Genomic DNA, 14,534 nt, shown 5'->3' with positions numbered 1-14,534 from the left:
CTTGACTCCTCCCTTGTGCTTGAGTTTTGAGGTACATAATTTACTTTGATATTTATAAGAAATCTAAAAACTCAGCTTTTATTTTCCTATTTACACAAACTTTCAGAAATGTGTGTTTTAACTTCAAAATATTTTATCACATTTTGTTATAATTACTAGTTTTATAACATTGTGGTAAGAAAATGTGATGTAAACCCTTATAATTTATCTGTTTTCAAGTGTGTTGCAATTTATTTTAAAATGTCCAAAGTATGTTGGAAAAATAGGAGACAGAAAGTGGATAGAGTGAGAACATAGTTACATAGAAAGAACAGTCTACAGTTTAGTAGTTAAATGACCTCAATTTCCTTTTTCTATTATCTTCTTGTTATGTTGAAATTTTTTCCTTTTTCATACTATCATTGATTTCTTATTAACTTCTTTTTTACCTTCTTATCATTTTTTTCTAACACTCAATGGTTTCAGACTAATCATATCCCTAATTTAGACTGGTATATTTGTAAATGTCAATTGACATTTCTTTCATTCTTCATCACTTTTTAAATAGTTTTTGAATATAATTTTTTTTTTAACATTTTTATCAAACATTTGGGTAATTTGTTTCTCTCTGTGTACATGTAGTTATTGCATCTTTAAAACTCAGACTTTATACTTTTGCTTTTGATACAGGAATTTAACCAAAAAAAGGATTATTGCTGTGACATTTATAATCATATTAATGTTTCTTGTTGTCTTAGGGTCTCTAGTGTGGCTGTAATTTTTAGATTTTGTTTTTTACTTTCTTAGCAGTATTTTTTAATCTCACCTAAACCCATTTTTGCCTCATTATTCCTTTCTCATTCCAGCCTGTTCTTCCCATCTAATTAGTTATTGCTGTTTTATAGACATTATGTATTTTTATGTGATTATGACAACAAAAGTTTTCCTGAAATTCCTCCTAGGTCATTGAGTGTTTTTTTGACACATATGTACTGGGCTCCTATTTTCCAAAAATGATTCTAGGTCTTGGGGACTGATCAACTAGCAAGAAAAACTTGAGTTCTTACACTTGAGGAACTTGAATTCTGACAGGGGCAAGGGGGGCAATCAATAAAATATTTGGAAAATAAAAGAATAAACATAGTAGATAAAAATTCGTGTTATGAAAAAAATCTAACAGACCAAGAGTTTTCATAGTACATTGGGGCAGTTGATGTGGAGTGGTCAGGTGTGGCCTCTGTGAGGAATGAAATTGAAGGAGTAAGCCAGGCGATTATGTGGGGAAAGCCATTTCCAGACAAAGAAATATCCTGTGCAAAAGACTTAAGTCAGGTCTAGTATAAAATACATCTTCTCACCATTGGAAAAATATTACTTTCATGTACATTTGCATCTTTACACTGTCAAAGTATCATTATTTAGTTTAATACAGTCTTTGCTCCAATTATCACAAACAAATGTAGAAATGCATTACCTCTTCTTTGGATGAACTTAATCTGGATACTTTATCACAATATTTTAAGGTATATCATGAACTACAATTTGTTAATATAAAACTTAAAGAGCCAGTTAAAAAATATGAAGTTGATTTTTTATCATTAATTTAGAACAATTTTACATGCTTCCAATTAATTTAGAGATTACCAAAAAAGGGGCATTTAAAAAGCATTGATCTTCAGAAAACCTTTACTAAGTAATTATAAGCTCTTAAGATCACTTTCCTTTAGGGCTTCCCTGGTGGCACAGTGGTTGAGAGTCCGCCTGCCGATGCAGGCAACATGGATTCATGCCACAGTCCAGGAAGATCCCACATGCCGCGGAGTGGCTAGGCCCATGAGCCATGGCCGCTGAGCCTGCGTGTCCAGAGCCTGTGCTCCACAACGGGAGAAGCTGCAACAGTGAGAGGCCTGCGTACCGCCAAAAAAAAAAAAAAAAAAAAATCACTCTCCTTTGGAAAGGAAAGCATGTGTTCTTTTGTGTAATCCATCTTAAACTTCAAAGTTTTTCATTCTGGGCAAAAGAAGTTTGCTCAATATTTTCCAAAATAAATATTTCTAGATGCACAGTAAGTTAGCAAAAGATGAGAATTTGAGCTATGTAAATTTTGAAAATTTTAGTGGATTATGTTTGTCACTAATTTCTAGTACTGAATCCTCTCACTAGATCTTTTTAGAACTGTATTTAGTTTTTTGCTGTTGTTGTTTCTTTTTTTTTTTTTTTTTTTTTTTTTGCATATTGCCTTTATTTTGCAGAAAATGTTTTGCTCATTGTCTTTGGCTATTTTTTTCAGAAGAAAAATATTGCCATTGTACGTTTAACAATACAAGAGGCAATTACATATGCTCAAAATAAACACATTCTATTGGGCAGAACAGTGAAATTTCCATTGCAGTTAAAGTCTGTTGTCCTCAACTATGAATTTATTATTTTGTCCCTAACAGCTTAACTATAAGTATGATAGCTGTCACAAAAGGGACCTGAAAACTACTCTGAAGAAACAAGGAATGCAATTGAAAGTATGCTTTTTATTTCACTAAATAAGACGAGTTGAGTTTATTAATTCTAGTGTGTCAAATCTTCTATATTCTGTAAGAGACACAAAAAAATAAGTTTCTGGATCTTAGTAAACAAAATTTTATTATGATCAAGTAATGGTGATTTAACAGTCCAACTGAGTTTTGTTTCCATACTTAAATTCATCTGTAGCATATAAACACAACATAGGACTACACTTGTGTTGCAGATGATGGGTGGGGTTATTTTTTCGATGAACAACAGGACATATATTCCTTTTCATATTTTAAAGTGAAGTTAATAAGATTTTTTTTTCTTTCTTGACCTATGAGACTGTCATTTTGTACCTAGATCAAATCCTGAGTAAAACTGGTAGACCTAAAAAAAAATAGTGTATATTTTAAGAAAAGGCTTTGGTTTACATGGAAGGTGGTGACAGGGATATCCATGAGGTTATGAGGCCAAGGTGTGATATTGGCTGTCAGGAATATCTGTGGCCACGACATGGTTCTTATAGAGTGAGAATCCTGAGGAGAAGGGACCTGAGATTATTTGGGTAAGATAGTGTTCACTGGGAAGGTCTGGACTCCCAGCCCATTAGGTAGCTATGCTGTCTGAGACCCTGGTGTGAAGGTGCTCTGCTAGCTGACCACAGGTTGGGGTACTGATGCAGTCCTGTTGTGCTCAGGAGTGACATGATAGTATGTACACACATGCTGAGGCTGGGCTAAGTTCATGGGATCAGATCATGGACAACTTGCAAATGAATTGTCAGAATAGGTTGGAGAATTTTTCCAATGAGTGTATGGGCTAAGTATGAGCTTGTCCAAGTGGGGAGGAGTCCTAGGCACAGCTTTGAGGACAGGGACAGGGATGTGTGAACTGTGGTTCCTCAGCATAGAGCATTTTTCACAGCCATGGGTGGAGAAAAGTGAGACAGGACCTCCAAACTGAGGATGGGGGTTGACAGCAGGTAGAAGGAACTGAGTCCAGGGATAAGCTACTTCCATTAGTAATACCCAGGTTGCTGTTTGTCTCTGGGTTCTTCCATCTTATCTTTGTGATCCCTGCTTCTTTTTGTATCACAGCAAGCCCTTGCAAATCAGTTTTATTTAGTTTTAAGAGCTGTAATCTCTTTCTGGTAAGCCTTGACAGATATGCATCGAGTCTTGAGAATGCCGTGGCTGGTAGTCATCCCCTGTAGACCCTCAACTCATACTATATGAATTTAGAGTTTTTATTTATGTAAGGAGTTCAGTATGCACATATGAATTGGACTGACCCCCCAGGCACCCACTCTCTGTTCACACACTTCCAGAAGTGGTTGCTCTCCATCACAAAATCCAAGATAAAACAACACATGGTGTTCGGGTCCAGGCCAGACATACTCAATTTCAGCACTGGGAACATCCTCCTGCTGTTATTGGTGACCATCACCTGGTTGGTGAGCTCTCTGAAGTGCAGCCATATCTAACTTTTCTTGGTTGACACTGGGGTCACCCTTCTCCCTGCCAGCCTGTAGCTCTCACTTCAAGGAGCTCAGCTGGTGGTCCACTCTATTGCAGGCTATTCTACAAGTTCCGGACGCCAAGGGAGATTGTCCTCTTGCTGACCCTTCTTCATGGCCCTCCAACCCAGACTTACTTACTACCCAAGAGCCATATTTAACTCCTTTCAACAGCCACTCTTCCAAGAAAAGGAGCAGCAAAGGTCCACAGTTCCCAGGCAGAGACCTGTGAGGAGAAGACTTGAAGGTAGGGGAGGGGCAGAGGGGTGAAGATAGAGGGTATTCCCCTTGAACTCCTGCAAGGCATGACTAAAGTAGCTCTTTGTGGCATTGGATTTGCTTTAAACAATTAAAAATCAGACTATTGACTAGCACACAAATATTTATAAAATATACAAATAAAACTATTGGTATCTTTGAAGCCCATTTTTAAACAAAAGGAACATTTTTAAATGTGCCAGGATATAAATTATGGGTACCTCAGGATTATTATAACTTTTCTATAACATTTTATTAGATCTTTATGGTGTTTTTAAAAATGTTGGCCACTGATATTTGAAATTTGATAGGTATTTATAAAGTTTCCTCAAAGGATTCTTATGACAGCTAAAATTTTTGCCTATTTAGACAGACACTTTTGGCTGGCTACTCGGTAAAGTACCACATGCTGTGATTATTACTTTTTGTGCTTTCCAAGTCAACACCCAGATGCCTGTGAACCTGACCTGCACAGAGTAGTTATTTTGGCTCTTTAAACTGTCTGCCAAACTGTTGCAGTATCTTTTTCATATGGGCAGATGGCCACTTCAGAACAAATCAAAATATAATATTTGGTCTCTGAACTTACTTTTGAATTCAAATCTTTGAATATGAATGCTAACTCAGATTGAATTTTGGGTTTGACTAATTGTTTTGATGTTCTTAGGCAGTTTTCATGAAACATATTTGATCAAATAACTTAACATGGACTTCACTTCTTATTAGTTGTATAACGTCCCTTCTGGTGTGTTAAATGCAATAAAAATTTGAGCATATATACTAATATGTAGCTCCTACCCAGCATATGATGAACAAAATATGTATTAACAAGAGACATCAATCCATTTCTGAGGTTATGCACGTAGTTTACTGCTGAAATGCGGTAAAACTTTAAAATTTGTAATTTCTGGTCAGAGTTTATGAGAAACATGAATATGAGCAAAATAGGTAAATTTAGTGTTTTTTTAACAAGGTAGGTATGGCACAGACTTCAAACTATAACACAGATTTCAAGCAAACAAGGGTAATTACATTGATTTAAGCAGTTCTTTCTCATTTATTCATATATTTTTTTGTCTTAATTCAGACCTAGCTTAATTCACCCCTCCCTCCCTCCCTCCCTCCCTCCTTTCCTCTCTCTCTCCCTTCCTTCCCTCCTTCCTTCCTTCCTTCCTTCCTTCCATCTTTCCTTCCCTTTCTTCTGTTCTGCCTTTCTTTCTCCTATCTCTTTAAACTGCAGTCCTGAGTAAAATGGATGGTTTCAGATTAACCTAATTAATTACAACTAAATAGCCACTTATGTCATTAACCCAGGATATGTCCCTGGGCTACTCAGATCCAAATGTAGATTTCATATTTTCAATGGAACAATGTTTGTTAGAAAATATATTTCATATTATAATCTTTATAATGAGAAAAATGCTAATTAAAACCAAAACCATTAGTCACCTGTAAGATTTGAAATATATGAAAAGTTTGATAACACTCTGTTGGTGAGCCTAAGGAGGAAAAAGCAGTCTAATATTTTGTTTTTCAAAATGTAAAATGGGACAACATCCATGGAGAAGATTTTATCAATATCTAACAAAATCATAGCTGTATTTGGCCTTTGATCTATCAATCCCTCTTCCAGGAATCTGTTCCAAAGATCCAAAAGTACACTGACATTAGTTTGAAATGACATGTATCAAATGTTCTTCAATGTAACATTATTGGTACTAGTAACAAAATTGAAATCACCCCCAAAATCCAAAATTCTAACACCAAAATCCAACAGTTATATAAACTGCAATATATCTACACAGTGGATTACTATGTACTTGTGCAAAGCAGTTGGGAAGATCTCTACAAAATGGATTAAATGGATTATATATTGTATATTTTGGAGTATAAATTGTTAAGTGATAAAAGGAAGTTGCAGAAAACTGTGTATAGTATGTCACCTTTTGTGTAAGAAACCCTCCCTTCCTTCCTTCCTTCTTTCCATCCTTCCTTCCACCCCTTTCTCTCTCTTTCATCTCTGTTTCTTTTCTTTATTATTTCACAGTTTGTGCTTTTTTTTTCTATATTTGCAAAAATAAATAAGGGAAGGAGAGAAGAAAAACTCATAAAAATTGTTCCCTATAAGGTAACTGTCTCTCCATTCTGAAAAGTGAGACGTTGAAATCATCTACTATTATTGCACTTCTGTCTACTTTTCTAGTCAATTCTGTCAGTGTTTGTTTTATATATTTAGGTGCTCTGATGTTGCATGAATATATATTTGTAATTGTTATATCTTCCTAGTGATTTGACCTTTTATCATTATATAATGTCCTACTTTGTTTTTGTGATAGGTTTTTGTTCAAATTGACAATAAATTTTAAGCATTATTAACTGTCATTAGCACAAATTCATGAACTGTATCTTCGTTTTTCGCATTTTTTGAAACCTTATATTTATAATCATAGTTATTTATATTTGATAAATAAAATTATTTATAAAGAATTCAAGTTATAAGTAAATGGAAATGTATCATTCAATTTTTGTTTTCTTGCTAGTGGAGGACATTAAGCAAAACTAAGATTTTTAATTCATAAATATGGTAATAAAATTGAACATGTATTTAAAGTATTGAAATAGTATAACTGAAGAATAAAGGAAACATTATAATAAATGCTTTATTATCATTAATGTTAAATTCTTTTGATTACTGATTTTAATTGAAGATTTTAAAAATACACTATAAAAAATAAAAATACATTATAAATATATTTGCATTATAAATCTATATTTAAAACTTGTAAATGTTGATAGAACTAATTGTCCTGTTGAATAATGGAACAGAGTTCCTCGTCTAATTATTTAATTTTTATGATCCTTGTGAAATAACAGTTAACTATTTGAAATGTGTTATTCATGTTTGTATGTGTTTTAAGGAAAGAAATTGTATTCTGTCATAGCTTACATTTCTAAATTCAAAAAGGCAAATATTTCAAGACCTTTATTATCTTGATCATTTTGACACATTTAAAAATCATCCAATTTTAACAAAGATGTCCTTACCAGGAAATGGTAAGTTCTACTGACAAGTTAAAACAAATGATCAGTTATTATTTTTAATTATATTTGTTGCTGGGAAAAAGAAATTGTAGAAAAGTAGTCAGAGAAGAAGGATTATATCCTTTAATTTGTAATAAATTTATTTGTAAAGATGGGTGATGTGATGCCTAGCTGTGAAAATAAGTAACATGACAAGTAAATATTAAAGCCATGGAAGTGATCTAAAAATACCTGGATAATGATTGCAGATTATATAAATGTGGGTTTCTGGGGTAGGATTGGAGGTACCAGCCACTTTCCACTGGAAACAAAGCTTCAGTGACTTATATTCTATTGCCAGAAGAACTGGGGAATTTAAACATAGAAATAGAGTAATTGGATGATTTATTTCATAAGCATACATTTTTAAATGTTGCTGATGACTTTTCTTGAAAGTAAAGCCAGAAGGATTTTAAGATTCTTAACTGTAAATATTAGAAATGATTATTATAATACTTTCCATGATAAAATTATTTGAAACTTACTCGTGTATTCCCAATGAAAGGTGATTCTTATTTTTTATTGTGGCTAATTTAATGAAATAATATTTTATACAAAACACAATTTTCCTAACTTGGAAATTATAATTAATTAAATTAAGAACACATTTGAGTTTTGAGTGTTGTCATTTAGACTGTGGGCATTATCAGGGCACAATAATCCACTTGGTGAAAATTTAGTCTAGTTGAAGGCCAATTATTTTACTTCCTTGTAATTCACATGATATGTCCTTGCAAATAGAAGCAGCCGCTAGCCAAGTAACTAGGGAGAAACAAAGAGCCTTGGGTGGGTGATATTTCAAATTCAACAGTATAAAGCAAAGAAAAATAACACATTTTAACACATAAAAAATGCTAGAAAAAATGTTTACATGCATGATTCTAGTTTGGTAATTGCTTCTATTCTAAATTTTTTCATATCAATTCAACGATAAGCACCTTCCTATCATATAAATCACTATCACCTATAAGTAAGTAGGGTTGTAGTTTTAAAGTATTTGGTTTTATCAAGTAATATATGCTCATTAAAAAAATCACATGTTAAAGAATGTTTTATATTAAATAACAACAGAGTCAGATCACTTCTTCACTTCTAAGTCTACTCTCCAGACAAGTTCTTCACAATTGCTTATATTTTGGTTATTTCCCTTCTCAAACAATATATATTTTCTGAATTTATTAATATCAGATAACATTTATTATTCCCCCAATATCAAATATAAATATTTAACTCACTCAGGTCCTCTTCTCCAACTGTTTTAGTCAATTATGTTATTGTTTTGGTTTTTCTGTCAATTATCTTTAGTATAAACAATGTAATTAAACTCAATCATTTTTCTATAGTCCTTTAATTCAGTTTTCATACTTTATATGACAATTTTAATACCCTTGTTTCTCTACCCAATTTTCTTCACAATCTGCTTTGTGTAAGTTACATTTTTATCATAGCTCTTGGATTTTCATTCCATGCTTAAACATAGCATCTTCTTTCCGTGGCCTGAAGATCGACTCAGAATTGAAAGTAAATAAACAATATTTTCATCATTATGGTTGCAAACATATTGAGCAATAAAATACCAATTATCTTCCCATCTTTAGGAGTTCAAATCCAAATGCCCCTTGAGGGAGAATGTTAGGCTGAAAGAATTTCCTCAGTTGGTAAAAAATCATTTAAAATTATATTTGGAAAATAATTTCCATTCTCAGTTTCTGTCATTTTTGGAGGTTATACTGGCCATTTAAAAATTGCATGTACTGCTTTTATTCTCAACATTTTTCAGTTCTAAATCATGCTTATCATTATGTTCTACTACCTTTATTTCTTAAAAGTACCTGTAATGATCTCCACTGGAATTTTATTGCCTTCTCTGTTGGGTTTTCTCTTTGTTTTTCTTTTATTATAACTTTCTTTTGCTTAATTTACATATTAGTTTATTTTCTTCCCTTAAGCTCATAATGAAAGATCTTCATAAACTGTGAAGTTAGCAGATAACATTTCTGAGTCCTAAGCACTATAGTGTTGATTTTAAGCTTAGGAATTTCTTTAATCTCCTAAAAATGAAATATATACATATATATAGACAGTATGTGTTCCCCCAGCTGATTGGTAAATAGGACTGTCTTCTATTTAGGTCTGTACTCAAGTGGGGTATTATAGGATGAGAGGCTACACACAGTAATCTCTTTTTTTCACCTGATCATAGCAATCTGCCTTGCTGTTGATAGCACAAGCACCAAACTGACAAAGGCTTTACTATGAATCAACATTCAGACTATTGGTCTTATTTAGGATTTAAATGTTTTATTTAAATGTTTTAAAAAGTTTCATTTTGAAGTAATTGTAGGTTCATTAGCAGTAATAAGAAATACTGCAGAGGGGTCTCATGTACTCATTTCCCAGTTTCTCTCAATGGCGACATCTTAGATTATAGTACAATATCACAACCAGAATATTAATTTTTATGTAAGATGTGTGACAAGTCAAGGCCCAGTTCTTTTGTTTTTTTTTTTTTACGGTGTGCGGGCCTCTCACTGTTGCGGCCTCTCCCGTTGCGGAGCACAGGCTCCGGACGCTCAGGCTCAGCAGCCATGGCGCACGGGCCCAGCCGCTCCGCGGCATGTGGGATCCTCCCGGACCGGAGCACGAACCCTTGTCCCCTGCATCAGCAGGCGGACTCTCAACCACTGCGCCACCAGGGAAGCCCAGTCAAGGCCCCGTTTTTTTTAACCTATCAGATTGCTCTAGTACCATTGGTTTAAAAGGCTATCTTTTCTCCATTGAATTCTTCCTTTCACTTTTGTCAAAAATCATTTGGGCATATTTGTGAGTTTATTTCTGAATTTTCTGTTCTCTTCTATTGCCCTATGTGTCTATTCCTCCACTCACACCACACAGTCTTGATTACTAAAGATAGTATAAGGATGAATTGGGAGATTGGAATTGACATATATACACTATTGATACTACGTATAAAATGGATAACTAATGAGAACCTACTGTATAGCACAGGGAACTCTACTCAGTGCTCTGTGGTGACCTAAATGGGAAGGAAATCCAAAAAAGAGAGGATATATGTATACGTATAGCTGATTCACTTTGCTGTACAGTAGAAACTAACAAAATATTGTAAAGTGACTATACTCCAAAATAAATAAATAAATAAATAAAGCAGTAATAAAAAAAAGATAAAGAAAAAAAATAAGGCTTAAAATTGGGTAGACTGGCTTCTTCTACTATATTCTTCATTTTCCAAATTCTTTTTCTTCTTCTAGTTCCTTTGTTCTTTTCCATATATATTTTTAAATAATCTGGTCTATACAAAAATTCTTGCTGATGTCTTGATGAGAATAGTTTTAAAATTATATATCAGTTTTGGCATAATTGAAATCCTTACTGTTATGAGCTAAATTGACTCTCCCCAAAATTTATGTGTAGAAGTCTTAACACCCCAGACTTAACAATATGATAATGTGACTATATTTGGGATATGGTCTTTAAAGAGGTATTTAAATTAAAATGAGGTAATTAAGATGGGCTCTAATCTAACCTGATTTGCAATTAGGACAGACACACATAGAGGAAGACTCTGAAGGTACAGAGAAGAGATGGCCATTTAGGAGCAGAGAAGAGAAGCCTTAGGCAAAATAAAACCCTGCTGACATCTTGATCGTTGACTTTAATAAGCCTCCAGGATTGTGAGAAAATATATTTATTTCATTTATGCTACCCAGCCTTTGATATTTTGTCATGATGGCCCTTGCAAAACTAACGGTTACCAAGCTGAAGCTTCCAATCTATAAACACTGAATGTCTTCCATTTATTTAGAACCTCTTTGATTTTTTTCATGAGCATTTTATAGTCTTTTGATGACAAGTCTTGTAAATATTTGATTGGATTGGATTGGATTGGATATATTTCTATATTTCATTTTTGAGTGATTATAAAAATCTCACTGCCCATAGTTAATTCCTAGCAAATAGGTTTACAATTAATATTTTATGTTTGTTTTATATCCTGTATCCTTGCTTAACTTATTAATTCTAAAAGGGTATTTTTTTGAGTATATGTGTATTCCTAGACTTCAGTTTGTATACAATCATATCATCTGCGAATAGAGACAAGTTTATTTCTTTCTTACCTACATATCTGTCTTTTAATTATTTTTCTTGCCTTACTGAACTTGCTAGAACACCTCATACTATGTTAAATGAGTGCGGTGAGAGTGAATATCCTTGCCTTGTTCCTGATCTTGAGGAGGGAAATAATTCAGTCTTTCATCATTAAGTATAATGTTAACTTTGGGATTTTTGGTTTTGGTTTTCTTTTTGTTTTTGATTTCCAGAGATGCTGTTTATCAAGTGGAAGAAGTTATTCTCTATTCCTATTTTTCTGAGAGCTTTTTGTTCGTTTGTTGTTTTTACAACATGAATGGTTGTGAAATTTGTCAAACCCTTTTTCTGCATTGAATTATATGACCATGCAATTTTTTTTTCTTTAGGATTGGGTCAATTACGTTGATAATTCTTGAATATTGAACTGGCTTTACATGCTGAGAATGAATATCAATTGGTAATGGTGTATAATTATTTTTATATATTGCTAATTCTATTTATTAATATTTTGCTAAGGATTTCTACATTTATTTTATGATGGAAATTGGTGTGTAGTCTTCTTTTTGTGTATTGTCTTTTTCTTGTTTTGGTATTACTATAATAATACCGTCATAGCAATAGAAATAAAAATCCAGTATTTTACTTCAAAAACTGTGATCCTCATGAACAAGATCTGTGATTTCTGTCATTAAAGATGTGGGGATAGGGAACTAACAAGCCATTATTTTTAAGTTTAACACTTGTAATTTATTCTCTGGAATCATATGATCATTTATCATATGTGATTGCCAATAGGTGAATTTTACAACTACAGTAAGGGGTGGTGGGGAAGTACAAAGAGATTCTTCTAATACCAGACACAAAACTGAATTTCTGTGTAATTTAGAACAAATTGATTTAACCTAATGGAATTGAAATTTCTATGCTGTAAAATGGGAATTATGATGCCAACTATTAACAGTATTGGGGAAATCAAATGAAATAATATAAGTAACAGCTTGTAAGAACATAGATTTTTTAATAAGCTCGGTGAGAAATTAACTGTATCTCTATTCTCTATCTATCATCTATAGAAATAGAAAAAAATAGAAAGATAGATGTGGGCTGGGGATAAACAGGATTTCCACTTCCAACATCCATCATGTCCTTAAAAGAGAATGTAGACTAGGCTTTGGTGGGTTTGACAGGAAAGTCAGAATCCAAGTTGCTCATAAATATTTCACAGGAAGGACATAGATGCTGCTTAAAGTTCTTTCTGAATGGTGTTAGGTGACTTGATTCTGAAAAAGCTTTGAGCTTAGAAAAAATGAGCTTTGCGTATTGACAAGAGTCCTCACATGGGAACAGAGTCAAAATTAACAGACTCTGCAACCCAAAGGAGGCTGGCTGAATATTCCCGCTACCTTTGCTCTGATCATGTGACCATCTCACGCTTCTGTCACTTTCATTAAATAAAAATTAATCTTAACATATTTGGGCAGGAGTGGGGGTGGGTTGGCATGGGTGTCTACTCTGTCAAGGATAAAAAATATCCTTTAGTTCTCATCACCTAATCAGTTGATTTCAGCTCCATTTTCTCCCTTTTCTTTCTTTATCACTGCCTAACCTTGTCCCCTAGGAGTTTCAGACCTTGTTATTCATAAATGGCATAACTTCGTGCACCCTTTTCCTTTTTACTCAAAAGTTTTCTCTAAAATCAAAGGATTACTTGGCTGATTATAAAATTCTTGCATCACGTATTCTTCCTCTCAGTATATTTTAGATACTGATCAAACTGTCTCCTTGCATGAATATTACTGTGAAGATGTCGAATCCATCTTGATATTTCACACTAGTAGGGGGCATGATTTTTTCCCCTCCTACTCCTAGGATTCTTTCTTTGTACCTGAATTTTAACATCCTTACCAGAATATGCTTTGATTTGGAATGGTAGGTATGAATGTTAGGTTTCATTATTTCTTGGAAATCTATGAGCCCCTTCAGTCTACACATTCAACTTGTTTTTATTTCAGAAAAAATGTTGAAAAAATTATACTTTAGACTCTTCCTATATTTTCATTTGCTTAGTTCTTCTTAAAAATATCAATAATACATGTTAGATATACCTTTTTAAAGTCTAGCGTTCCTTCTGTGATCATGTTTACATTCCCCTTTCTCTCTCCCTGCTCCGCCTCCCTCCCTCCCTCTCTTTCTTTCTCTCTGAGTCACCCTCATAACTACTTATAAACATCTAACTTTTTCCACCTATAACGGGCATTATTCTCTACACTGGCTTTTCATTTTTTGTCATATTGTGACATTTTGCAACTCAATTCTATATTCTTTGGACATCCTATAAAGTCTCTTTGGAATACTTTTTTCTCATTGTTCAAATTTCACTTATTACTTATAAAGATGATATTATCTATAAATTCTGTGAGAATAATGAGAGGCATTTCTTTCATTCCTTTGTTTTACTGTAACCATCTTTTTATCAGAAATGACCGTTTACTGATTTAAAGAAAAATGTTTTGCGCATAGAGCACATATCATTTCCTTTCTAAGTATGATCCATCTTTGAATTATTTTTGCTGCTTGCCAGAGATGTTGACAACTATGGTAACTGGGACTATCTGGGGCGTGGATTCAGAGGTGTTGACTCCAAACTCTTGCTCAACAAATTGCTTGGGTGACAGAAAAATCTTCTTTGGTATTCAGCGTACATTTGGCAGATGTGAAAACCATTCAGTATTTAAGGATGGGGAAATTTATAGCTGATCATGGGTGACTAGAGTGATAGAATGGCTAAAGGCGTTCAGGGAAGAGGAGGGTTGTTCTTCATAGATCAAGAAACTGTCACTGCCTTAGACTACAGCTCATGTGACCATTTTCGCCCCAGAGCTGCTGACAGTATGAGGGGTAAGCTCTCTGTCTGTGTCTGCTACTGTTAGAAATGTATTTTGCTATTAAGCAAAAACCAGGAGCCCACTCTACCATTGCTGCTAAATTACTCTCAAAGTTGCTGACATTCACTGCTGCCTAAAATCACCTTTAAAAAAATGGCTTTATAAAACATAGGTTAAATATTATAAAATTCACCCAT

The 14,534-nt window shown here is 33.6% G+C and overlaps 1 pseudogene; it reads right to left on the bottom strand.

The window, feature by feature from the left end:
* Positions 1-3,239: 3,239 nt before the first annotated feature.
* LOC137202889 (T-box transcription factor T pseudogene) lies at positions 3,240-14,534 on the bottom strand (annotated as a pseudogene).

The sequence above is a fragment of the Pseudorca crassidens genome, chromosome 11 (genome assembly GCF_039906515.1).
Source record: "Pseudorca crassidens isolate mPseCra1 chromosome 11, mPseCra1.hap1, whole genome shotgun sequence".
NCBI classification, from domain to species: domain Eukaryota; kingdom Metazoa; phylum Chordata; class Mammalia; order Artiodactyla; family Delphinidae; genus Pseudorca; species Pseudorca crassidens.
Note: the sequence above shows the minus strand (reverse complement) of the source record. Positions and strands in the feature narration are given on the sequence as shown.